Here is a 25,198-nt window from a genome sequence, read left to right as displayed (position 1 = left end):
GCTTAACTTAGAGGCAATGTGTAAAATATTTAAGTAGCACTCAAACAGTAATAAAGTAAAAACACAATGAAAAAATCCCAAAACAATTTAGAAAAATAGAGTTAAATGTAATAAATAAAATGTCACCATAATAAAAATATCTGGCCATAGAACCGTAGATTTATAAAATTTCATGTAAAAATAGCCCCAATAAGTACAAAATGCCACTTGAAATTATCTAGTCATGCTCGCTGGGGTTAAAGTCACAAGTTTAGATGAACAACGATGAAGCGTGGGTTGGATACAGGATCTGGTTTGCCCTGTGAAAGAGTTTACCTTCTCAATGTCCAAGTCCACGCTGTGAGCCTCATCTCTAGCTTTGTAATGGTCGGGCCACATGAGGTAGATGCCAGTGCGAGAAGCAGTCGGTGCTGGAGCTTCGCCTTGGCAGGAGACATGGTTGGTAGTTGTTTGCCTGAAAAAACAGGTCGCCATTGGAATTTTGCATTGGCAGGAGACTTGGCAACTGTTGGTGATTCCAGGAGCCTGCTTATGGTCAAAAGTGTCTCAAACATCTGGATTTCCACCTGCAGGGCAGCTTTTGTAGATCTGAAGTAATAATAGTATGCTCTGATGCCAGCCAAGGGTCAAGGACCTGAGCCCACCTTTTGAGGATCAAGACTCACTCCAGCAGAGGCCAGGAGAAAGACCCATGTGGTGCTGTTCAATTAGGCATTTTCAGGGACTCCTCTGGAAGCTTGTTGTGTCCCTTTAGCTAAGAGAGGAGGTGGCCAACTGACTCTTGAAGTACATCTGGAGATCCTGTGTTCAAAGCAAGCAGGTCCAGGTTGGCTTCTTCCGGCAGCAGAATAGCCCTTCTGCTGACTCTTCTGCAGGTCCAGAAGTGTTCTGATGAAAGATTCTGAAGGTACCACATTTATAACTAATGCCAGCCTTTGAGTGAGAGGCAATTTCAGGCCTACTCCAAAATTGGTTCCACTTAGTCGTTATCCTGTGTTTGGCTCCAAACTGTCTAGGGCAGGGATCTTCAAACTGGGGGCCTGAAGCGATCCCAAGGAGAGGGGGCATGCTCTGGCCAAAATAGGCATTATGCAGATAACAATGCTTAGTTTTAGGCAGAAAATAATTTATTGTATTTGTAACAAGTTAACAGAACAATAGCAATGTTTAAAAAAGTCTAGACATATTTATACATTGCCAACCTAATAGAATAATTGTTAAAAATTATGAAGGGAGGCAGGTTATTTTTTGTTCCTGGTGGGGGGAGGGGTGTGGCATGCAAAGTTTGAAACCCACTGGTTTAGAGTGACAAAGACAGGGGCAGACCTTGTGTTCCTTTGTGTGTGCTACAAGGTCCTTTGAAGTCTAATTAGAGCAGGGCTGAACTCTTCCCCAGCCATCCTGTCAGGATGTCCCACTCCCTCTAAACCCAGGTTCCTTTTATCCCCATATCTGTAAGGAATACACAACACACATCAGGAGAGCCATTCACTGTCACGTGACCCTGTTCACTGGCAGAAAAGCATATTGTGTTTAGGCCAGAGGATGCCAACTTTTTAAAAGTAGCATTTTCTGAACAGTAGCATGAAATCCAATTTCACTATTGAAGATGATTTTAGATTGCAATTCAAATGAGTGGAAAAATGAATTGTAGTTCCCAAACTGAAGTTTTCACTTATTAAGTGTAAAAAGCTAACCTAGTATCAGTCCATAGGAGAGATAGCTTTGCCGCAGTGAAAAGTGTCTTTCATTTTTCACTGTCAGGACATGTAAAAAGTACACATGCCCTACTTTTTTAATACCAGGTACTCTGCCTCATGATCCTTTAAGGTCTACCTTAGGGGGTGACTTTATTTTTAATAGAAAGGAATGTTTAGGCCTGGCTCAAGGGTTATTTTGCCAGGTCAAAATGGTGGTTTAAAACTACTACATGCTACAGTGACAGGCCTGAGACACGTTTTACAGGGCTACATTAATGGGTAGCACAATGGGAACTCCTGCCCACAAGTAGCATTTAATATACAGGCCCTGTGAACATGCAGTACCATTTACTAAGGGCTTACTGATGTCACCACTGGTAAGCAGAGATACAGTGCACAGCGTCCCAATGCTAACAAAAACAAGCACAGCAAAAATAAGGGAAAAGCCAATAATGTCAGGTCTAACACATACACAGTAAGTCTAGGTGAATATGAGCTCATACATCAGGAAAGCTTATCTTTCTTTAAAAAGAATCTAATCTGTTCCATGTGCTGCTGGTTTTTTCCTTTCATATTGAGTTAATTATTTCCAGAAAAAGGCATATATTGCATTAATCAATAGTTCATATAATTCTGTCTTTGTTGCATCTAGGCCGGTTGCTTTTAGTTTCTTGGAGTTCTTCAAGTGCTATTGGAGCTGTTAGTACTTCCATTTGCCCTAAAAAAAAGAGACAGAAGATTAGCTTGATCCAAAAGCTGCTCTATTGCTTGGGTTTGTTCTTTTTGTTTCGTATAAGGGTTTATAGTATTCTGAACAGGCCTCTACAATTGAGAGATTGAAGCATCATTGGTCAACTATTTGATCAATTATTTCTAAGCCCTTGTAGCATCTCTCACCTGAGCCACTAAAAGAGCTCAGTTCTTTTCATCCAATTCAAATCTGCAATGCCCATTAGTTTTTAGTTTGTTGGGTAAATTTAGCTGCACACAATGATTTAATCAGTGATCTAGTATACATTAATTCAGTCCATACTTCCTTACCCAAAGAACTCGGATGTTGAGTATTTAGATTTCTGTTCCAATTCTGCTAATCATTGCAAAATATTTTTTTTCATTAGTGTTTTTTGTTTATATCAGCAAACAGTGTATTGTATTTTGAAGCCCCGAATCTTAGCACACATAGGCTCTCATCATGACATTAACGGTAAATCCTGCTTACCTACTGCCTCAGTGACGCCCGCCAACATACCGCTGTGGTGGCAGATATCCATTTTCCATATTAGGACATACACACACACACACACACACACACCAATCCAACAGAATACTGCCACATACACAATTCCGCAAGGTCAGTGCTAAAGTGGCAGTAACAACACCCATACCGTGACACCAACAAAACAACGCCCACCACATTATGACCCACAAATCACCATGGCGGACATTCAATGGCGGTAAACCATTGGCGGTACAAACCAGCATGCTCCAAATGGACTCCCAAACACTAAACTACACAACATTGGCCAATACCAAATACACACACCTGACACTCATGCACACACCACCCCCACCCACAGCACTATAAAACACACACCCACATCACCCACAACTCTTTACGAATACAAATTATTGCCACCAGACTGACATCAAGACCACTGCGACAACTAGACACACATACCCATACATCCCTTCCGCACCCCACTTCGCACACCCAACCACAGTAGCCAACATCTACACACTTACACACACCAAACAACACCCATGTCCCCACAAAGGCACCCACCCCTGTTTCACAAATAAGGAGTTGCTGGTCATGATTGAGGAAATAGTCAGGGTAGAGCCACAGCTGTGTGGAGGACAGGTACAGCAAATATCCACTGCCAGGAAGATGGAACTATGGTAGAGAATCGTGGACAGGAAGAAGACCATGGGACAACATCCACGTAAAAGGGATGACATTAGGAAAAGGTGGAACAACCTATGGGGCAAGGTACATTCCTTGGCAGCAAGGCACCAACTCGCCATCCTGAGGAATGGCAGTGGACTCCCCACCTCCTTCCCCACAGCTCACAGCATGGGAGGAGCAAGTCTTTGCATTACTGCATCCTGAGGGACTCACTGGAGTTGCCAGAGGACCAGACACTGGTGAGTCAACATTTACTACTTATAAACCCCCATACCTGCATGCCATCTCACACCCTTACCCTCAATCCCATCACTCCACTCCATCCCACACACCACCTACACATATGATTAACCCCAATGCCAAGCCCTGCATGCTATACCAATGCATGGGCATCCCTCCCAGCCCTGCATGGACACCCATCACCAAAGCATGCACAGCATGGAGAACTAACAATCCCACAATACAACACCATACACAAACAAAGGTGGCAGGGCAACAGCAACGATAGAGGGGAAGCCAGGGATGTACAACTTGTCACAGACATGATGCACAATACATCACTTACATCCCCACAAATGCCCCAGCCAATCTCAGCTGAGAGGAGGTGCCTCGACTAACCAGTCCCCCAACAGAAGATGCCCCCAGTGATGAAAGTAACTCTGAACTCCAGGATCTGGATGAACTACCTGGCCCATTAGGGACCACTGGTCTCTCGGTCACCCCAGCCTACTCATAGTCAACCACAGAGCCTCCCCATCAGTATCCAACACTACAGCACCCACCCAGCATCCCCACACCTCTGTCCCCAGAACACGTCAATCAGCAGTGTGTCTCCACCTGTACAGGGATCCCAGTCCACATCTCATACCCATGATAATCAGGGACCTTGGGTCAGTGGCAGTGGGCAAACCGTTCAGAGGACACAGGCACAGGGCAATAGGTACACTGGGAGGACCGCTGTGCACCAGGGGGAGGACAGGCCCAGGGAACCGACTCTTCAGGAGGCACTCACCAATGTCCTGGGGGCCTACCAACATTCCCAGGACATGATGGGCCAGATCCTTAACAAAATGCAGGAGAAAAAGCGGCTGCAGGAGGAACACCACCAGGTGATCAGGGAGGACTTGCAGGCTCTCAACACCACCATGATCTTCATAGCAAAGGTGCTGGCAGACATGGCCAACATCATGAGGGAATGGACAGCACACCAGTGGGCCCTTACCAAAAGCCAGTCTATTGACCAGCCCTCCACTTCCACTGCAGCTAGTGTGCAGGAGGCCCTGCCACAGGACCAACAGGCCATCAGCACCTCTCCCCTGCGGAAGGTGAACTACCCCGTAAACGTTCCCTGCAACCTAGACAGAAGCCAGAGACACTTGCCAAGACCAAGACTACCACCAGGAAATGAGACTCTCCTAATTGTCCCCCTTGTGTCCCACCCTGTCACCTTGTTCACTTTGAACTGCCTTTGGTCCCCTTCCTATGGCCCCTTGGACAATGGACCTGTGCTACAAACAAACTGGAACAATACCCTGGACTTTTCTCTACCATCACCCCATTCCATTTCACTTTTCATACAATTATTTGCAATACAATAAACACTGTTGACCACAATTTGAGTGACACCGTTTTATGTGTTGAAAATGTGCATTTATGGGAACAGTCACATCTAGTGCAAATGATCTCAACACTGTGATAGCATACAAATAATGACCTGTAGCTGTGTGCAGTAAACACATCAGGACACTGTTGTCATATCACCAACATCCGTAGAAGGACAAGCCATATGTGACAGTAAGTTGAGATGCAAAGGACGTGAATGCCTTCATGCTACAACCACACAGAAATCATCAATAGTCAGAGTAATGGTTAGTTGCACTGTCTCACCTGTGTATCATTTGAAGTATTGCCGTATAACTGATGTTCTGTTGTCCATATGCTCATCCTCTGCATCCTCATCCTCTCTGTCCTCAGGGTCCACTGCTGCCACAGGGGCATCTCCAGTTCTTTCCTCCTGAAGAAAAGGCACATGTTGTCTGAGGTACAGGTTGTGCAACATGCAGCTTGCCACTACTATCTGGCAGACTTTCTCGGGCGAGTAGCACAGGGATCCACCTGTCAGAAGCAGGTATCTGAACCTGACCTTCAGGAGGCTGAAGGTCCTCTTGATTATTTTCCTGGTTCACCCATGTACATCATTATAACAGTTCTCAGCCCCTGTCCTGGCATTCCTCACAGGAGTCAGGAGCCACGACAGGTTTGGGTAGCCAGAGTCGCCTGCAAATAATGAGGGACAAAATTTAGCCTTCCACAATCCTATGGGATAATACTTGAAGGCATACACTGAAATAGAGTGGGTGATGACTCTGGCTCACATATTAGCCACACCCTGTGCCTCTAGTTGGGCCATCACATTTGAGATGCTGCTATTCCTCAGAACAAAGGCATCATGAACCAACCCAGGATACTTGGCAGTGATGTGGGAGATGTACTGGTCTGCCAGGCACACCATTCAGTGAGTGGAAACTCTTCCGATTCCTGAACACCTGTTCATTCTGGTGGGGAGGGGACAAACGCGATAGGTGTACCGTCATTCACCCCAATAATATTGGGTGTATTTCCCATTGCATAGAATCTGGCCTTCACAGTGGCCAAATCTTCCACCTGGGGGAAAGAAATGTTGCTGCACGTGTTTCACCAAGCAGCCAATACCCTTGCCAGCACAATTGAGAACGTTGGCTGTGACATTCCTGCTGTCAAGCCCAGTGTCACTTGGAAAGAACCAGTTGCCAGGAAATGGAGCACAGATAGAACCTGCACAAGAGGTGAAATCCCAGTGGGATGACGGATAGCTGATATCAGGTCAGGCTCCAATTGTGCACACAGATCTGTGATTGTGGCCCTGTCCAGTCTATAGGTGTTAGACTTTTTATCATTGGCGTGGTCTCCCTTAACTTTTTGCCTCTGTTCCCCAGGTTGTTGATGTGTGCTGGAATCTGATTTTACTGTTTTTGTTACTCTGGGCACTTTACCACTGCTAACCAGTGCTAAAGTGCAAGTGCTCCTTTACATAATGCGTATGTAATTGGCTTATCCATGATTGGCATATTTGATTTATTAGTAAGTCCCTAGTACAGTGCACTAGAGGTGCCCAGGGCCAGTAAATCAATGCTACTAGTGGGCCTGCAGCACTGATTGTGCCACCCACATAAGTAGCTCTGTAATCATGTCTCAGACCTGCCACTGCAGTTTCGGTGTGTGCAGTTTTAACTGTAAATTTGACTTAACCTTCCCTTTTATTACATGTCAGACACCCCTAAGGTGAGCCCTAGGTAGCCCCAAGGGCAGAGTGCGGTGTATGGTTAAGGTAGGACATATAGTAATGTGTTTTATGTGTCCTAACAGTGAAATATTGCTAAATTCATTTTTCACTGTTGCAAGGCCTGTCCCTCTCATAGATTAACATGGGGGCTACCTTTAAATCTGATTAGTGTAGATTCCCTTTGGGAGTGGATGGACAGGTGGAGTTTGGGGTCTCTGAGTTCACAATTTAAAAATACATCTTTTAGTAAAGTTGATTTTAAGATTGTGTGTATGAAAATGCCACTTTTAGAAAGTGAGCATTTTCTTGCTTATACCATTTCTGTGACTCTGCCTGTTTGTGGATTCCCTGTCTGGGTTAGTTTGACAGTTGGGCTGGTTGCACCTCACACTAGACAGTGACACAAAGGGAGCTGGGGTGTATCCTGCATATCCTGATACGCCATCTGTGCTAGGAGGGAGGGAAGAAGTGGTCACTTACACCTGAAAGGCCTGTGCCTGCCCTCTCACAATGCAGTCTCCAACCCCCTGGTGAGTGTCTGGGGCCTGGCCTGGGCAGGCACGATTTTACATTCAAAATAGATTTTACTTTGAAGTAGGCCTACTTCAAAGGAGAAATTGGGTATAAGAAGGGCACCCAAAACTACAGACTTTAGGAAAACCCTTCTGGAAACAAGAGGAACGTCTGCCTGGAGAAGAGCAGAAGAGCTGTGGAAGAAGAGTTGCCATGCCTGTGACTGTGCTTTGTGGAGCTATCCTGCAGTTGCTGCTTCTGCCAGAGTAGGAAGGCAAAGACTGGACTTTGTGTGACTTCCTTCTTTGTTAAGATCTCCAAGGGCTTGATTTAGAGCTTGCCTCCTGTTGTTTGAAGTCTCAGGGACAGCAAAAACGTCTCTCTGCCAACAACTGGAGTCTCTGGAGAGACTCCTACCCTGCCAAGTGGTGCCCATCCAGTTCCTGGGACCCTGAAAGGAGAAGCTGGCAGCCTAAGAGGAAGAAATCCATGCACTGCCCGCCGTGTGGGAAAAAGATCAACGTGACTCCGATCTGCGGTTGAAAAATCGTCGTGCCGCTGGCTTTGTGGCTGAAAATCATCAGTCGCCTACAACGTGACCCGAAGATCGATAGAGAAATGACGCACAGCACCACTGATGGAGAAATCATGCCATGTGGTTTTTGGAAAATTGTGCGGCTGGATGTCTGACACAAGTACCACTGGCTGTGTAAAAACGATGCAAGGCTTTCCTGGACCTGAGAGTGCTGACCGGATCGACGCATCACTCCTGCGGAGAGAAGAAACAACGCGTCCCGACCCAATGAAAGGAGAAACTCGACACATTGCAAGCCCTTTTTCACGCACACTCACCAGTGCAGGGTTATTTTTGACGCACCCAAGGTACATTTTCACACTAACACGTGTTTAAAATTACATGAAGACTCTTTTTGCATTTTTTGTGATAACTTGACTTGTGTATTGTGGATGTTTATCGTTTTGGTCTTGTTTTGTTTAGATAAATACCTTTACTGTTTGAGAAAACAGGGCTGACTGCAGAGGCCCCCAAACTTTTTGCCCCCATTTTTCAGTTTTTGCTGGTGTTTTCCTGATTCTAATGGTGCTTTGGGTACCGTTAACCAGTCCCAGAGCCTGTACTCTGCATAAAATGCAAATTAGGCTAATTATAATTGGGTAAGTCAACCTACCTAGTCCCTAGTATATGGTAGGGCATGTAGGCTTAGGGACCCCCAGCATAGGTGGTGCACCCATAGGTGCACTGCTGATGTGCCAGTGTCATTTTAAAGGCACGCTTGTCTTGATGGCTGCTTTTAAATTAAAGTTACATGGAAATTCGACTTTGGAATTAAAAATAGTTCAAAAGTCTTAAACTACCTTATTTGTACATATACTCCTAAGGTGTGCCCTATGCCCCCTAGGGCTGGGTGCCATGTAACTATAAGCAGGGACCTTATAAAATAGTTGTATAAACCCTGGTGAGGAAAATCAGCCAAATTATTTTTTTCCTCATTGTAGTGAATGGCCTTCGTAGGCCAGAATGGGGTGACTTTATTCTAATTATAAAGTCCCCTTAAGTGCCAGATACCTTAAGTTTGGTATCAAATTAAGAAATCCCACAACTTGTTCAGTTAAAGAGTTTTAAACTTTACCTAAGAGGTTGCCAACTTCAGCCCTGTGGTGTTTTGCTTCTTTGCTCTGATTGACCAGCCTCTGGGAGCGTGGTCAGGCTGGCTTGATGAGGTGTGAAGTGCCCTGGGCTCAACACAAAGAGATGTGCCTGGGGGAGAAGATATCCATCAGCAGATGGGAAGGAGGAAGAGGGGAGCTGCCAATCTGGTCTTCAAAGGCAGGGAAGGACATTTGCAGCAACCCAGCACCTCCCTCACATCCTACAAACCCAGATAATTAGGTGCCCCCTTGATTAGATTAGGAGAGGTCAGGAGAGGGGTGTGTTTAGGATTTCTCAGCACACCAGTGGGTGGGCTCAGCCAGATGTAACCTCCAAAAATCATTTTCAGCCATGATGGATTTTTGAGGAATGTTGCTCCCTGGGATTGATTTTTGCCCAACTTCCCGGAAAGTGGTCATCACAGGAGGAAAGACCCTGCGCCTTATTGAGAACCAGGACCCCCCTGTTTTCCCCCAGGAACAAAGATCAAACTGGCAGACCTGCACCCATACCTCAGATCCCGACCAGATTCAAACAAGGAAGAACTACAGGAGAAGAAGGACTTACCTGCTGGACCCCTGACCTGCACATGGACACTGTACTCTGGAGGACTGCGCCAGCTGCACACTTGGGCTTCACGACAAGAAGGACTTTGCCTGGCTTCAGCTAGTTCAAGGAGGGGCTCCCTGTTTGCTACAGGTGAAAAATTGCTAACCAAAGTTCCCTGCACCAACTCCTGAAGAGACTGACCAGCTGACCACTGTCCAGTGGCCAATTTGGAGTTTGCGCTAGGTGCATTCTCGGAGTTGTAGTCTGCACCCTCAAGGAGCATCTCAGAGCTTCTGGAACCTTGGGGTGAGCTGTGGACCTCAAAAGAACCTTAAAAGAACATCTGGAAGAAGGTCCAGAAGTTTGCAGAACTTTTGGAAAAAAAGCTCCATAAAAGGGACTGACCTGCTGTGGCAACTCTAGCCAGATTACCTCAACCATGGCCCAGCCTGACTTGCAGGTTCATCCCAGTAAAGAAAATCTCTGAAAAAGTGACTAAATCAGAACGTAAAATGTTGACCGGGACCTCCCAGGCAGTGTATTCGAAGAGGGCTCCAAGGACGTCAGATCAAGATTCAGGTTTGCCAAGGTCGAAGAATTTTCATCTCGAAAAAATGACTAAGTCCGAAGGTAAAAATCTCCACCGAGGGCTCCTGTGACGCATATCTGAGGAAGAGTTCCAGGAGGTCAGATACTCTGTACTTACCTACCCTTACCAGTAACCCATTTTCCAACTCATGGAGTGCAGCAGTGAAACAAGGGCAGATTGCATCAAGCCACATCAAGTGTTCAAAAGATCCTGAACTTTACAAAATGTTCAACTTTCTATATGTGTAGACATTGGCAGACACACACTCAGTTCCTAGTCTCCGAAGTGCCTTGTGGTGAATTGCCATTTTAGGGTCCAGCATTCAAAAGAGAGCTGCAAGAAGTTTTTAGGATCCCTAGTCAGGACAGAAATGTGTTACTGGTAGGTAGAATGTGGCTGATTTACATTGAGACCCACAGCAGAGTAGAGGAATGCTTACTTGTGTTGCAATCTCAGAAATGTCCAGATCAATATGCCTGTTCCTGTTAATGTTGGTGGCCATTTTGATTTTCGCAAGCTTTTGTGTCAAAGAGTCAGGAAGATCATCTCAGTAAAACACTGATAATCCCCATGGGATATCGATCCTCGATGTGCCCCAAATCTTCCCATCAATGTTTTATGAGTTTCATAAGGCTGCCTTTGGGTTGCGCTTACTGCAAGTTTTTAGCCAAAATGGCAGGAGCAGCAGAATCAAGTCACCATCCACCACGCATCCAAGCCTCGCCCCATCCTTGTTCCTACCTTTACATTGATATCGATTGGTGTGTGATCTAAAGCACACATTGTGTAGTATCTCCATATAATGTACTATTGATGAATGGCTAAAGAAAAGTTGTCCATTAGAATATTTGTAATGAGTATTGGGGAAAAAATAATACATTTTATCAAGGATATCGCCACCTTCAAGAGTCAGCTTTTTTAAATAATTCGGGCATCAGTGAGATGGTATTTCTAACATTAGTTATATGAGCATACCATTTGTTATTAGTTGTGGAGATTGAATACAATTGGAATCTCTGGCTACAACAGAGCTACCGGTAGCAATTGTAAGTTCTTCCAGAATCTGTGTAATTAATATTGAATTATCTTAACTTTCACTGTAAACTGCACATATGTTTAATAGTACATGATGTACCTGAAGTGTAATTATACCTCAATGGCCTTCACAATCTGCCTTGCTATATTTGACTTAAAAAGATGAGTAAAATATTCAGATAGTAGCATCCTTTAGTGCCATATTTTGGGTAGTAGTATGAGAAGACAGTTCCATCAGAGAAAAATTGTTACGGTCTTGATTTGCAATTCATCTAACCTGTAAACACTAGCTGTTCAGTCTATTCTGATTGATTTCTTCTCTAATCTTACTTTGTTTGGCCCATGAGTTTAACCTTTTTACTTATCATAACAGAATTTTAAAAGTTATATTTATCTCCTTCGTTATTTAATGGAAACAAAGTTAAACCTCACTTTTAGATGTGGGCTCATCTTTTCCTCCCTCTTTTTTCTCCCTATTTCCTGCTTTTTTTCCTCTCTCCTTTCCCTCCATCTGCACCCCCCAAGCTCCTAGTCTACCGTGTATGCAGATATCGCTACTTGGTGCTGATGTCAGAAAGAGGTGGGCACACATTCCTGATTCTTTGGAAGAGAGTGCTGTATTACATTCCAGAAAAGAGGCATTACCCTCCGAAACTGCACAAACTTCAATAGCATATTAATAGAATGCTATTTGGCTGTAGTCGGTTGAACATCTACTGTTTCATTTTCTCTTCTGAGTATTTGCCATACACACCTGAAATTCTTCTGGCTCATGTAAGATCAGCATTCCCCTGGGCCACAAATAATGAGGAAATTACCATTTTGGGAAATTCAAACTGACAGGCGCGCATTGCTCCCAGTCTTTTTGCTGAGCTGATTTAGTAATCGGAGAAAATTGAAAAGGTATACCTGCCTATATCTTAAAATAATTTTTGTTTCTAACTTTATTACAGAGTTTTCTCTTTGATGAAATAGTCTTGGAAATAGGCAGCAGTCCATTACGGACTTTCTGCCTTAGGAATAATAATTGGCACTCTAAGATTGTAGGCAGAAGAGAGTGCTTCAGAAAAATCATCTTGCCCTTTTGCGAATCCTTCATCTCTTAATATTTGCATTACCCATATAATAAATCTTCCTTAGTTTTGTAGCTTCTGAGATTCTTATTATCCTTATATTGTTGCATCTGAAACCATTCTCAAAAGCCTCATACCTCCACTTTAAGGATACAATAAGTGGGGCATTGTTGTTCAGTTGATGACTGATTTATTGGGCATTGATTATGAGGCTGGAGGTCCAATGATTATTTAAGTTAAAATTATAGAGAAATACACATATTAATATGTATATTGTCCTTAAAAAGTATTGCTTAAGAACATAGCTATTTTACAAAACTATTATAAAATAAATGTTTGTACTATATAAAAATGTATTTTTTAATTAGTTATAAAATTGCAACAATAGATTACATTATTTGAAAATACTGAAATGCTATAAGAAATATATTGATTTAGTCGGGATAATATTGTTTTAATGTATTTCATTTATTTTATTAATAAAAATAATGTTTCATCTCTATTAGTAATGATGTTTATGTTTTTCATGTTATATAAACAAAGCTTTACTTTTTCTAAACATTAAGGGGGTTATTCCAACTTTGGAGGAGGTGGTAATCCGTCCCAAATGTGACGGATTTACCACCAGCCGTATTACGAGTTCCATAGGATACACCCTATTACACAACTTTAAAATAATAGTTAACCCCTTAGCTTCTGCGTCCCCCACAGTGCTGAGCGATTCTTTGGGTATTTGGGGCAGTTTGTGCTTAGGGCTCCATGACATTTTTTCCCAATACGATATCCTCACTGAATTTGTATCCTTCTTTTCCAACATCTTAGGGAAACCAAAGGTATCCAGGGTTTGTAGATTTTCTTGGGGGTGACCGAGAAAATAGGCAGAATATGGGTACATTTTCAGTTTTTGGAGAAGATAGAAAAAAAGTGCTCCAGATTAAATTGTCTGGCTTTTTTCTTAAAAATGGCATCTACAAATGTTTTGCTGTACTAAGGTCACCATCATTCCAGCTTTCAGGAACATGCAGAGTTGAATAAAAAAGCTTGATTTTGTACCACAGTATTCAGAGGCAGCTTATTAGTTCTATTTTCTGTGCTCTCAACCTACCTTCAGTTTGTGGTGGAAACCAGTGTGAAACCCACAGGTGATCCAGAAAAGCTATATATTTCTGTAAAAAAGACAACGTTATAAATTTAGAAAGGGATCATATGTGTAGATCCACAAAGGTTTTCCAAAGGAAAATAACTGCTAACATAAAGAAATATTGAAAATGAGTAGGAAAATTGACATTTGTCAAAACATTTTCATCAGTAACTTTTTGTCACGGTGTCCGATTTACAAAAGCAATATACCATTATGTCTGCTAGACCCTTCTGGTACTGGGTTTGCAGACCTTCTAAAAATCCAAGGTCCCCTGAGCCAACAAATGAGCTGCCCCATATAATGTTTTTTCATTGAGTATTGAGTATAGACAAACTCAATATAGTGAAATAGGCAGAGTGAAAAATAGGTGTCTAGGAAACCTATATATTCAATGTTTTTGCTAAAATAGGCACAAGATTTGGAGTGTAGGAGCAGTAGTTATTTGTACATCTCTGAATTTGTAGGCACCCATACTAGTGCACGATTTAGAGGGCATTTTTCTATATGTCATCTTTTTTATACACTGGCTTACATTTGAAAGGCACAAATACAGTGAAATCCTATTGGTAATAACAAATGTTCTACTATTCCATTCCTTTACAAGAATTACAATCAAAATGGTGCCTCACTTGTGTAGGCAGGCATAGCGTGCGTAACAGGAAATGGCCAAAATGCAAAATCCATTGGAAACGGACCCTTTTTCTATTGTGGGTAGCTCTAGGTTTTGGACCTTAGATCAGCCGGTACCTAGGGAAACTTGGCCAACCTGTCTATTTTTTTAGAACTAGATACCTAGCGGTATCCAGAGTAGGCTGACTTGCATGGTTCTCAGCACAGTTGTGTATCCAGAATCCTTCACACACCTCAAACGTTGACTAAAAATTTCATTTGCCTGACATTTCTGTGATGGAAAGTTCTGAAATCTGCAGGAAACCACAATCTTCCTTCCACCCAGCATTTCCCCAAGCCTCCCAATAAAAAAGGTACCTCACTTGTGTGGCTAGGCTTACTGCCCATGATAAAATCAAAGTCAATGGGAGTCCCATGGCTAGGGCTCTCGTTGACCTTGGTTAGAGACATTCCTTACCGAGCACCTAAACTACCTGCCTTCTACCAATGCAATATTCCTGGGAAAGCACATCTGCCATAAGCATTGCTTACCCATTCATGTCTATGTCCTCCTCAGATTCCTGACTATTCCTGTATAATTGCCAAGCGAATATATACTAATACTGTTCTTCATTAGCTACTTGGAGCTCAAGAAAATGTGTCTGTCATGCGCCATCAGAGCACTTACTGTGCTGTAACATTCCAGTTTGTGGATTCAAGTTGGGGGTGTTTGAGTCGGACTTCAGAGGTCTATTCCTCGAACTGAGCGAGCATATCTACCATTGAAATTAGGGCAAACATGCTGGGGAATACTGTCTAAGTTCCTTAAAGTATGAAGCCAAACATGTGGGACTCATTATGCAACACTTCTATTTTTGCTTTGACAGTGTGAAAACTCTATCATTAACTAGGCCTGGGTGGAACTCGTGAAGTTCTGCTTCGCAGATTTACGTGGAGTGCCTAAAATACTCAATGGTGCCCACATTGCGTTCTGCGCTGCAAAGTGACTGCAAACGGCACCACGCGGTCACCTAAACCTGCGGCCATTTTGTTTTACTTGTTCTGTGTATGGTGCTGGGCCTATATAAAATCTATGTCAAATCTTTGCAATCATCCCCTCCCACTCATTCACTGTTGTTTTAATTTTATTGTGTCAGTGTATTTGTGTAGTTTATGTTTTTTTTCTTCAACTTTTTGTACTTTTTTTTGGTTTTCCCTCTACTTCCTCATTTGTTCCTTTCTATTCCTTCCTTTTTCCTTATCCTTTTTTCCCGACCCAGGACCATGGCAGAGCATGGGCGAGATGGTGCCTGTGCAGGTGCTAAACCCCATCTTTCGGTCTCCAAAGAGGCTAAGGGGTGCAGCCCCATGAAATTTTTCTGAGGCAGAGGTAGCTGCACTCATTTTATTTGTGCAATGTCATCTGCCTTCCATGGTGACAGCAGGCGGCAGGCCCAGGAGTGGGTGCAGCCTGCAGTAGTGTTGGCTGTTGTGGGTGAGGGTTCACAGGTATGTGCAGAGGAGAACTTGAGTCCGGCGCACCCAGCAGCAGCTGCACCCCCTCTGTGTAGACATCCTCGACTGGGAGCAAAACCTGCTGGGCACCCAGTTTGCGGGACTCGGTGAGTAGTGATTTATTTGTATTGTTCTACAATGCTAATACTTCTTTGTTTCAAAGAGCATGCTACTCACACTTAGAGGTAAGTTAAGTTGACATAACATTACAAATATAATGTCATCCAATTTGAGCTAGCCAGGTACACAGTGCTACTTAGCTGTACTCATCACTGTAGGTGCTCACTTGGGCTGATTATTTAGGAAGTTAAGCAGACTCAGTCCTCTGTCACTAAGATAGTGAAAGTAGTAATATCAGTGGGTTAGTGTTCTTGGTGTCTTTCTTTTTACGTAACTGGTAAAATCACAAGCAATCTCTCAGTGATGTGGAGTATGCATCTACGCTTCAAAAGATAAACAGACTCAGTTGGCCCATCAGAAGGGGTTGAGAAGCAAGGATACATTATTTGCAACACATTAGTAGCAACAAATATAGTTTAGGAATTTTGGAATAGGGCTCAGGTTTAGGAAATTATGAATAGGTCAAATGGATACTAGCAATATGGACTGTCTGATTTTCAAAAGTACATTGTCAATATGTTACTGCCTTTGCCATTGCAAAATATTTTCTATATAACTATACCACTAATCTATTTGTGTTATCTTCTTTATTTCATACCACAGAACTCAAGGGCAAGAAGAGGGCATTGAAAGGTTAGGCTGAGGCTACCACCACCAGTGCCTCAGTGGGTGGAAGTTCCACCACAAACACCTGCTCTGCTGCTGACACCTCTGCTGGCCCGGGTAATTTCTCCTGCTAATATTATTTATTTCCCTACCTTATACCTCTCCCATTTAGAATAATTTGTTCTTGTTTTATTTTATACTGCAACATTTTTTCAAATTCACTTCGTTCTACGTAATGTTTGTTAATTCTTGTTACCCCTGCATTATCCTTTTTTCTATGTTTCTGTAGGTGACTTCCTCCTGTCTCTACTAAACTGTAGCTTTCTTCTGCTTTGGTACAAAGCATTCCCTCTTCCCTACCTTATATAACCTGTAGAGTGGTACAGAAAAACTAAGAGAATAGATTAGGTACTCTGCTGTGAAGATTGCAGTTTGCAGACCCAAGCAAGCTATTTTAAATGCTTGTTTATTGGGAAGACTTTCTTTTTCTTTCTAGTGTTCAAACATCAAAACAACAAGAGAGTGTTGTATGTATTATTAAGCATACCAGCAGTTTTGATGACAATACAGCATGACAGGAAGGTCCATTGCATTTGCCATCCAAAACCATGGGCCTGATTACGACCTAGGCGGAAGGGATTACTCCATCCCAAATGTGACGGATATCCCGCTTGCCTTATTACAAGTTCCATTATATCCTATGGAACTTCTAATACAGTGAACAGAATATCCGTCACATTTGGGATGGAGTAATCCCCCTGCCAACGTCGTAATCAGGCCACATATGTCTTTCACTGACCAATTTATTCTACCCCTTCATTGCACTTCACATGACTCACAGTCATCATATCTCTGCCCTTTGATTATGAACTGTCAAACAAAAAAATGTCCAAATATTTTCGATACAATAGAAATGAATACAAACTGAACTTTAGTGGTGTATTGTGGCTGTATTTTGTCAATAAAAAAAATGGAGGCATAACTGGGACCTAAAATGAGCAATGTTTTTTTGAGCCGCACAGACCACCAGTGCTGGGGCCAGCGCATGATGCAGCAGTTTAAGGGGGAGCCCCGGTGGTGGCAGGGATGGGCGTAGGTAAGTCACATTGCTTGGTTTCTGACAATTACTAATATACTCACTGTGTTTGTTAAGAGAGGCAAATCCAACCCATCATCATTCATGACCTCACTTCCTATGGCATTTCACGACCCATGACCTAAATGTAGCATTATTCAAATTGGCACTGCAATGTTGACTGTGCAAGATGTATCTGCTTCAGTTAAAGCAGCATTTACAAAGGTTTGAATGCATTGCAAACCAAAACAAAAAAATAGTGTGTTTTCCTTTCCTCCAAGTGCTAACTCAGTCATCTACTAGTACATCATTCCTTTCTTCTTTACTAAGTTCTGTACCAGCTTAGCTACCCAGCATTTTCCCTTACTCTTACCCTGCAGTAGAGTAAGTAAAGTTTTCTTACTGCCAAGTGAATGGGCTTTGTGTTTGAAGGCAAGGCCAAGTAGTAAAGTGGGATTATATGGCTGTGATTTGATGTTTTGCGGATGAGATACTTTGGCCCTCATTAGGAACACAGCGGTTAACACCGTCGACTGCCGTGGCGACGGCAAACAGAAGCCCGCCATTGGCAGTGAACAGAAACCCACCATATAATGATGCAAAAATCAGAAAAAGCCAAAAATCTCGCTGCCACCAGTTACCGCCAGGCCCTTGACGGCGGAAATGCTGGACCTCCTACCTCGCCACCGCCGAACACAAACACCCCGCCCTCAAAATAATGAAGCACAAATCACTGCAGCAGTTAGTGGAAGCCGAACGACCATTGGCGGTACAGACCGCCACGGGCGGCAAGTGGACCCAACAGTAAGAAATGCATACATTGGTAAGTTTGGAACCCAAACCTGACACACATCCACAACACTATAAAACACACAGACACAACCCACAATCCTTTGCAACAAAATTAGGCCAACCAATACAGAGAACTCCAGAAGCAGGCACCTAACGCCACAATCCATGATACAGAGCACCCTCACCTAGATCCACAAAAGACACCATTCACAACACTTACCTTGGCACCCCCAAAACACCCACGCTTCACAGAAAGGGAGCTAAGGACCATGGTGGACGAGATCCTAAAGGTGGGGCCACAATTATTTGGGCATAGGTCCAGAACACACCCTTTGCCAGGAAGATGGAGGTATGGCAGCAGATAGTCAACAGGGTCAATGCAGTGGGACACCATCCACGCACCAGGGATGACATCTGCAAGAGTTGGAATGACCTGCGTGGGAAGGTCAAGTCCATGGCTTCCAGGCACCACATTTTAGTCCAGAAGACTGGGGGAGGATCTCCACCAACACCACCCGACTACACTGACTGGGAGGAAAAGGTACTGGCCATCCTGCACCCTGAGGGACTCACTGGACTCACTGGAGGTATGGGCTCGGGTAAGTCATCTATAATTACCCCATATCCATCACACATGGAATGCATGCACCACCTCATCCCTCCAACTACCACCAGGACCACTACCCCACCCAGGCCTCAATCATTACATTCAGTCCCCCTGCATGCCCACAAACCCACCAACAGGCCCGCCCCCCCCCTGTGCACAGCCACCCACCCCTGCAAGGAATCACAATGGCCTACAGCACCCACAATGCACATCCACATCCTAAGCTAAAAAGCAAAGCTAACCTCATGAAGGCAACCTTGGCATGTCCCCAAGGTGTGAAACCTGCACAAACATGCCAGTCCTGTGCACCCCATCCGATCCTACTAATGTAACAGACATGTCCATTCCTCCCAACAGGCACCACCACCCATGCCACCCTGCCGGACAGGACAAGGAGTGGCGGTGGCCCACAGGGAGACAGAGGCACCTCCCAGGACACTGGGGATGGAACCCTGGACACTGATGATCACCCTGGCTCCTCACACAGACCTGGACTGTCACCATCCATTAGCCCCACCCAGGATACCACTGACACCCCTACCACCCAGCCAATAATCCCCACACAATGTATCCAGGCCACAGACTGGTGGAACACAAGTACAGCGGCCGCAGTCACCGCCTACCAACAGGCAGGAAGACAATGGCCCCAGTACAAGTGGTACCCCCAGACCTGTGCAGGGGACACAGGCACAGGGGGCTAGGCCCATTGGGAGGGAATCAGTGGCCCAGGGGGGAGGCCACAGGATGGCTGCTGCAGCCCATGGCGTGATGTTGGAGGTCCTGGGAGCATATCACCATACCCAGGACAGATTGGCCCAGATAGTATCCACCCTGGAGCAGAATCAAAGGATGCAGCTAGCACACCACCAAGAGGCCATGGAGCAGTGGAAACTGCACAATGCCACAATGGCGAGCATAGCAGGTGCGCTGCTGCACCTTGTCCCAACACAGCCTGAGGCCCACACAGACCAGGAAGCACCTACTACAGGCCAGGATACAGACCGGACAACAACAGCATCAGCAGCAACTGCACATGCACCACCCTCTCAGGACACACAGGGGACATCCATCTCAACCTGTACCGGCCAACACCAGGTGCCCAGACGGACACTCAGGCCCAGATATGGCACAGGAACACCTGCCAAAAAGAAGGCCCCCTCAAAGAAGTGACTCTGGCAAGAACTGTCCTCCAAGTGTCCCACTGAATCAACCACCAAACCGTGTGAAAACAACAACAAACTCCTGTAAACATTGATGGACCTACCACTACTGCCAACATTGCTGTGACCATGTTGCCATATTGTTCAACCACCAGCAGGCCACTCCCATCACTGTAATCTGCACGCCTTCATCCCTGCACCAGATAAAACACCTTTTCACCTGTTACAATGTCCCCTGTCATTAAGTTGAAACAAAGTGAAGTATGGATGCAACTGTATGATAACTCTTTTATTGTTATCTGATTAGCAGGAAATGCACCACATGCCTTACATGTTGTTGTGCCTACAGATGTGTTGAAATGTTATACTACATTGTAATCTGTCCTATGCAGACCTGATCACAGTGGCAATAAGTATTGACCCAACACCCCACAGAGGACAAGGCACACTGACAGTATGATGCACAGACAGCAATCTCATCCAAGTGTCCCACAAAGTTACTGGAAGTAGAGTTGTATCAGTTGGGTCCTGGTCTCTACATCTTCCGCCCTCCTGATCATCACCATCACTCTCATCCCCACTCTCAGGAAGCTGGTCTGGATATTCAGTACCCTCCTCCTCCAAGAGGGGGATAGAATTTCTCACAGCCTTGTTGTGCAGCATGCAGCAGGCCACCACTATTCTACACACCTTTTCAGGCCCATAGGCCAGGGAACCGCAAGAGATATGTAGGCAATGAAATCTAGCCTTCAGGAGACCTATTGTGCGCTCTATTACCCTCATAGTATGTCCATGGGCCTCATTGTAATTCCTCTCTGCATCTGTTCCAGGATTCCTCACTGGTGTCAGGAGCCAACGCAAATTGGGATAGTCAGAATCACCTAGAAAAAGGTGCAAAACAGGACATTCATTGACAACCCTCAGAGGCAGACAGCCTGGCTGTCTGCTATGTGGCAATAAGTGTCAGAAACACCTACCTATGATCCACCCTCTGTCCTCTTGTAGTTGTTCCATTTTGTGTGGCACACTACTGTTCCTCAGCACAAAGGAATCATGGACTGATCCAGGGAACATGGCATTCACATGTGAGATGTACTGGTCTGCAGTACACAACAATTGAATGTTGAAGGAATGAAAGTTCTTCCTGTTTCTGTACACATGTTCACTGACTCTTGGGGGGATGATAGCTATGTGGGTGCCATCTATGGCTAGGAAATGGAGTGCGGAGAGCTCCTGCACTTCAGTAGGGATGGCATGCTGATTATAATTTGCCGGTGTCAGTGCTGGATACAGTAATGCACAAAGTTCATGAATAGTTGCATGAGTGAGTCTGTAATTAATAATGTGGTGACGCTCCACCATGCTCCGCAAATCAGCAAGTGGCCTGTACACCGATGGGGCCCTTCCTCACCACAAGGGTCTGTACCTAGGAGGAGTTTAAAACATGTGTGAGGAACACACATACATCTGCACACATTGTTTTTCATTCAGCACAGCTGGCATGATTGTAGATGGCACTAATGCTTAGTGTGTTTGATACTACAGCAACATGACCAGAATGATATATCAGGACTGGTCAGGTGAGGTAATGTATTATGTTACATGCCTATGGGTGTTTAGGGGACAATAGGGCCTGCATTGTGCAGATGAGGGTTTTATAACTGCGTAGTTAAGGCCAAAATGTCTGCCCCCTGTAATCCAGAAGTGTTGTGGTAGAAGTGACCTCATACCGGTAGCAGTTGACGTAATAGCGTAAGGCTGTGTTTACCACCGTGCGCAAATTCATTGGTTAACATGGTTGTCAATGGGCAATCTTAGTGTATCATGATCACCGCTGGTGGTGACGGTGCACACCGCTGCGGTGCGTACGCAAACTCGTCACCCCAACTTCACTTGACTCCCTGGTCTCATGCTTGCAAGTACTCCACTGAGTGTACTGCTGTGTCCTGCCTCTGGTCATGGAAGTGGCATGTGTTGCAGGGGAAAGGGCCCTGGCCTTCACCAACGAGGAATTGGAGAAGCTCATGGACGGGGTCCTGCCCCTGTACCCCAAGCTCTACGGACGGCCAGAGATACAGGTGAGTAGGAGGATTGGGGGCATGGATGTGTGTAGTGGTGGGTGTTGTCTGCATACATGTGTGCACCTGTGACACTGTTGTATGGTCCAGGGTTCCTGACATGCTTCGTGAGTGTGTTGTTAGGCTGTTTGAAATGTCCGTCCCATAGTGGACGTATAGTCAGCTGTATATGATTGGCCAGTGTCTGACCTCAGTGTTATTTTTCTGTGTGTCCCATATAGGTCAACGCCCACCAGAAGAGGGCACTTTGGCATGCCATTGCCAAGGAAGTGAGGACCCTGGGAGTCTACAACCAGCGGAGCACCCACTGCAGGAAGAGGTGGGAGGACCTGTGGCGCTGTGTGTGGAAGATCTGCGAGGCCCAGCTGGGGAAGTCCTCCTAACGAGGAAGGGGTGCCTGTCGGGCACTGACCCCCCCTATGCAACGCATCCTGACGGTGGTGTACCAGGACCTGGATGGGTGCTTGAAGGCTGCACAGCAGTCACAAGAGGGTGAGTACACATCATGTTTTGGCCCCTTGATGGATGTGTGTGTGTGCATTCGTATTTAGGCTGTCTAGTGGCAGGGACTCTGACTGATGTCCATCTACATAATGGACCCTGTGGGGAGTAGGGTGTTTGGGTCAAGTCTGCAGTATGTCAGGTCCTTAAGTTCATTGGGGAAGGGCTGCTGATCAGGGTATTGGGCACTGGTTAGGGACATAGCCATGTGTATAGCGGTAGGTGCTGCCTGGTGGAAGATTTTCTGGGTGGGTGTATGTGTGACCCACTAATGTACCTCCATTCAGCTATTTGCAAGTGTCTCTCCTGTTTTGTCTCCCCATTCATGTTCTCTTGTGTTGTCTGTGTACATCAGCATCATCCGGCGAGGGAGCTGAGGCACCGGCAAGTGGGGAGGCAGAGTCATCTGACGCCAAGTGGGCCCACCCCTACTGTTTCATCTTCTGCCACCCCCATACAATCACTGCCCTCCCATTTGCTCCCCACCAAGTTGCCCGTGCCCGCTCACCCAGAAGGGTGGACTTCTCCTTCGCCCCAGGCACCTCATCCCCTGCCCCAGTCAGCCCTGCTGCCCTAACAGAGGACGCTATTGACCTCCTGTGAACCATCTCTGTAGGGCAGACAACCATTGTCAATGTCATCCAGGGGCTAGCATCAGGGGTGCAGCAGACCAATGCCTATCTGGATGGCATTCACGGTGCTGTGTCTACCCTACAGAGATCTTTTCAGGCTCTGGCCTCCTCTTGGACAGCAGCTAGTTTCCCTGGTCATTCCATCCCCCCTCCAACCACCTCTACCCCTTCCAGCAACCCACTCCCTTCACCCGTCCAAAGCACACAATCTGACACACAGGCACACACCTCAACACACAAGAAGCACACTTCAAAACACAAGCACCACACCTCCCACTACAACCATACACACAGCCAACATACACATGCACACACATCAACATCCACTTCCCCCAGTGTGCCCACCTCTTCCGCCTCCCTGTCCCCTCTACATGCACACCCACAGTCACTGCACCCTCATTCAATGTTGCTGACCCTGTTCCTGCAGTCACCACAATTGCACACATCCATTCGAGCACCCCAGACACCAGACCTGCACTCACCACAACGACTTTAGTTGACACATGCAGCACACTCACCAGACTAGCAGACACCCAGACAACATCCATTTACACTGGCAGCCTGTCTCGTTCCACTGTGTCTACCCCACTCCTCCCAGGACACTCAAACTCACCAAAACACACACCTATCACACATCCACCACACCTCAGCATACTGTCCAGTCACCTGCACCCACATCACGCACACCTAAACCTGTCACAACCACTCCCTCTACCTCCGCTTCCACGCCTTCCTCCAGGTCCACCCCAACTGCACCTAAGAAACTTTTCCTCTCCTGTGTTGACCTATTCCAACCCACTGGCCCACCCCGTCTTGTCCCTAAACGTTCTCACCTCCTTGCCATGTCCACACCTCCCACGTTACAGCCTGCCCCTGTCCACCCTTCCCATTCCTGTGCCCCTTCCCCAGAGAGGAAGAAGCCCTGTGCTGAACCAGGTCCATCTGCCACCCCCTGGTCCAAGCCCACTCCCCCACCTTCCAAGGGCAAAACCAAACCCCCTCCACCTACCACACGAAAGTCTAAGCCCTGTGTCGTAAATCCCCACCATCCCCTGCTCCTGTTCCCTGAGGTGCCTGGATGCCCCATTGTTGCCCCTATGAGGGGGAGTACCTTAGCACTTGTGGGAGTAAAGTTGGAACCATCGTGGCCCATTGTCAGAGTCACCAGATCCTCGGGGTCCGTGCACGTTCCCAACACTTCCACCACAAGACAGCTCCAATACTGTGATTAGATTTATCACAGAGTCTAAGAGAGTCCAAGTGGGGAAAAGGGGATTAGGACGGGAACAGCTGGGACGGAGACCTGTAGGAAGCAAAAGGTTAAAACACAACATCAAAATTACATCTCATGAAATCAGTACCATGCTACAACTCTAAGCTTCGTCTTTTCCGAAAAAACATGAACAACCCTGGAATAATCCTAAAACTGACTAGGCTTTAGATGACCGAATACCTGAGGAGGAAACAGGAAAAGTTAAATAGGACTTTCAGATTCAAGTACTTTCTTTAGCATGAGAATCAGGAAACACTCTGAGCAATTTCTAAACAACCATATGAATCTCCTTTTATGAATACATATCAGGAACACACAGCATTACATCTAAAATTCTGGTATTGTTGTGTTCATCTCAGAAAAAACATTTGGAAGTAAATTGCGCACATTGCAGATTTTTATATGAGTATTAAACACCATTAAGGTTTGTGCACCATGAAATCACACAACGTAGATTCAAGGAATAAATCATGCGACGTGTCAACTTGAAATGCTACCAAGAAAATGTCTTAGAATGGTAGTGCACAGTAACTTACATTATTTATACACGAGGAAAGAATTGCGCGTCTTGCCGATTCAAATGCCACCATACAAATGCCAAGAAATAGTAGCACACAATGAACAACATGAAAAGCACTCAGGGAAAGAATTACGCGCCTTGTCGATTCAAATGCCACCATACAAATGCCAAGAAATAGTAGCACACAATGAACAACATGAAAAAACACTCAAG

At 45.3% G+C, this 25,198-nt stretch overlaps 1 long non-coding RNA gene across 1 annotated transcript in view; it reads right to left on the bottom strand.

Annotated features, from left to right (window-relative positions):
- Positions 1-1,267: 1,267 nt before the first annotated feature.
- Positions 1,268-25,198, bottom strand: part of LOC138247358 (uncharacterized) — a 154,604-nt gene continuing 130,673 nt past the window's right edge. Inside the window, exon 3 of the long non-coding RNA XR_011194466.1 lies at positions 1,268-2,418. This is a non-coding gene — a long non-coding RNA (uncharacterized lncRNA). The remainder of the gene's footprint in view (positions 2,419-25,198) is intronic.

The sequence above is a fragment of the Pleurodeles waltl genome, chromosome 7, assembly GCF_031143425.1.
Source record: "Pleurodeles waltl isolate 20211129_DDA chromosome 7, aPleWal1.hap1.20221129, whole genome shotgun sequence".
In the NCBI taxonomy this organism is placed as follows: domain Eukaryota; kingdom Metazoa; phylum Chordata; class Amphibia; order Caudata; family Salamandridae; genus Pleurodeles; species Pleurodeles waltl.
Note: the sequence above shows the minus strand (reverse complement) of the source record. Positions and strands in the feature narration are given on the sequence as shown.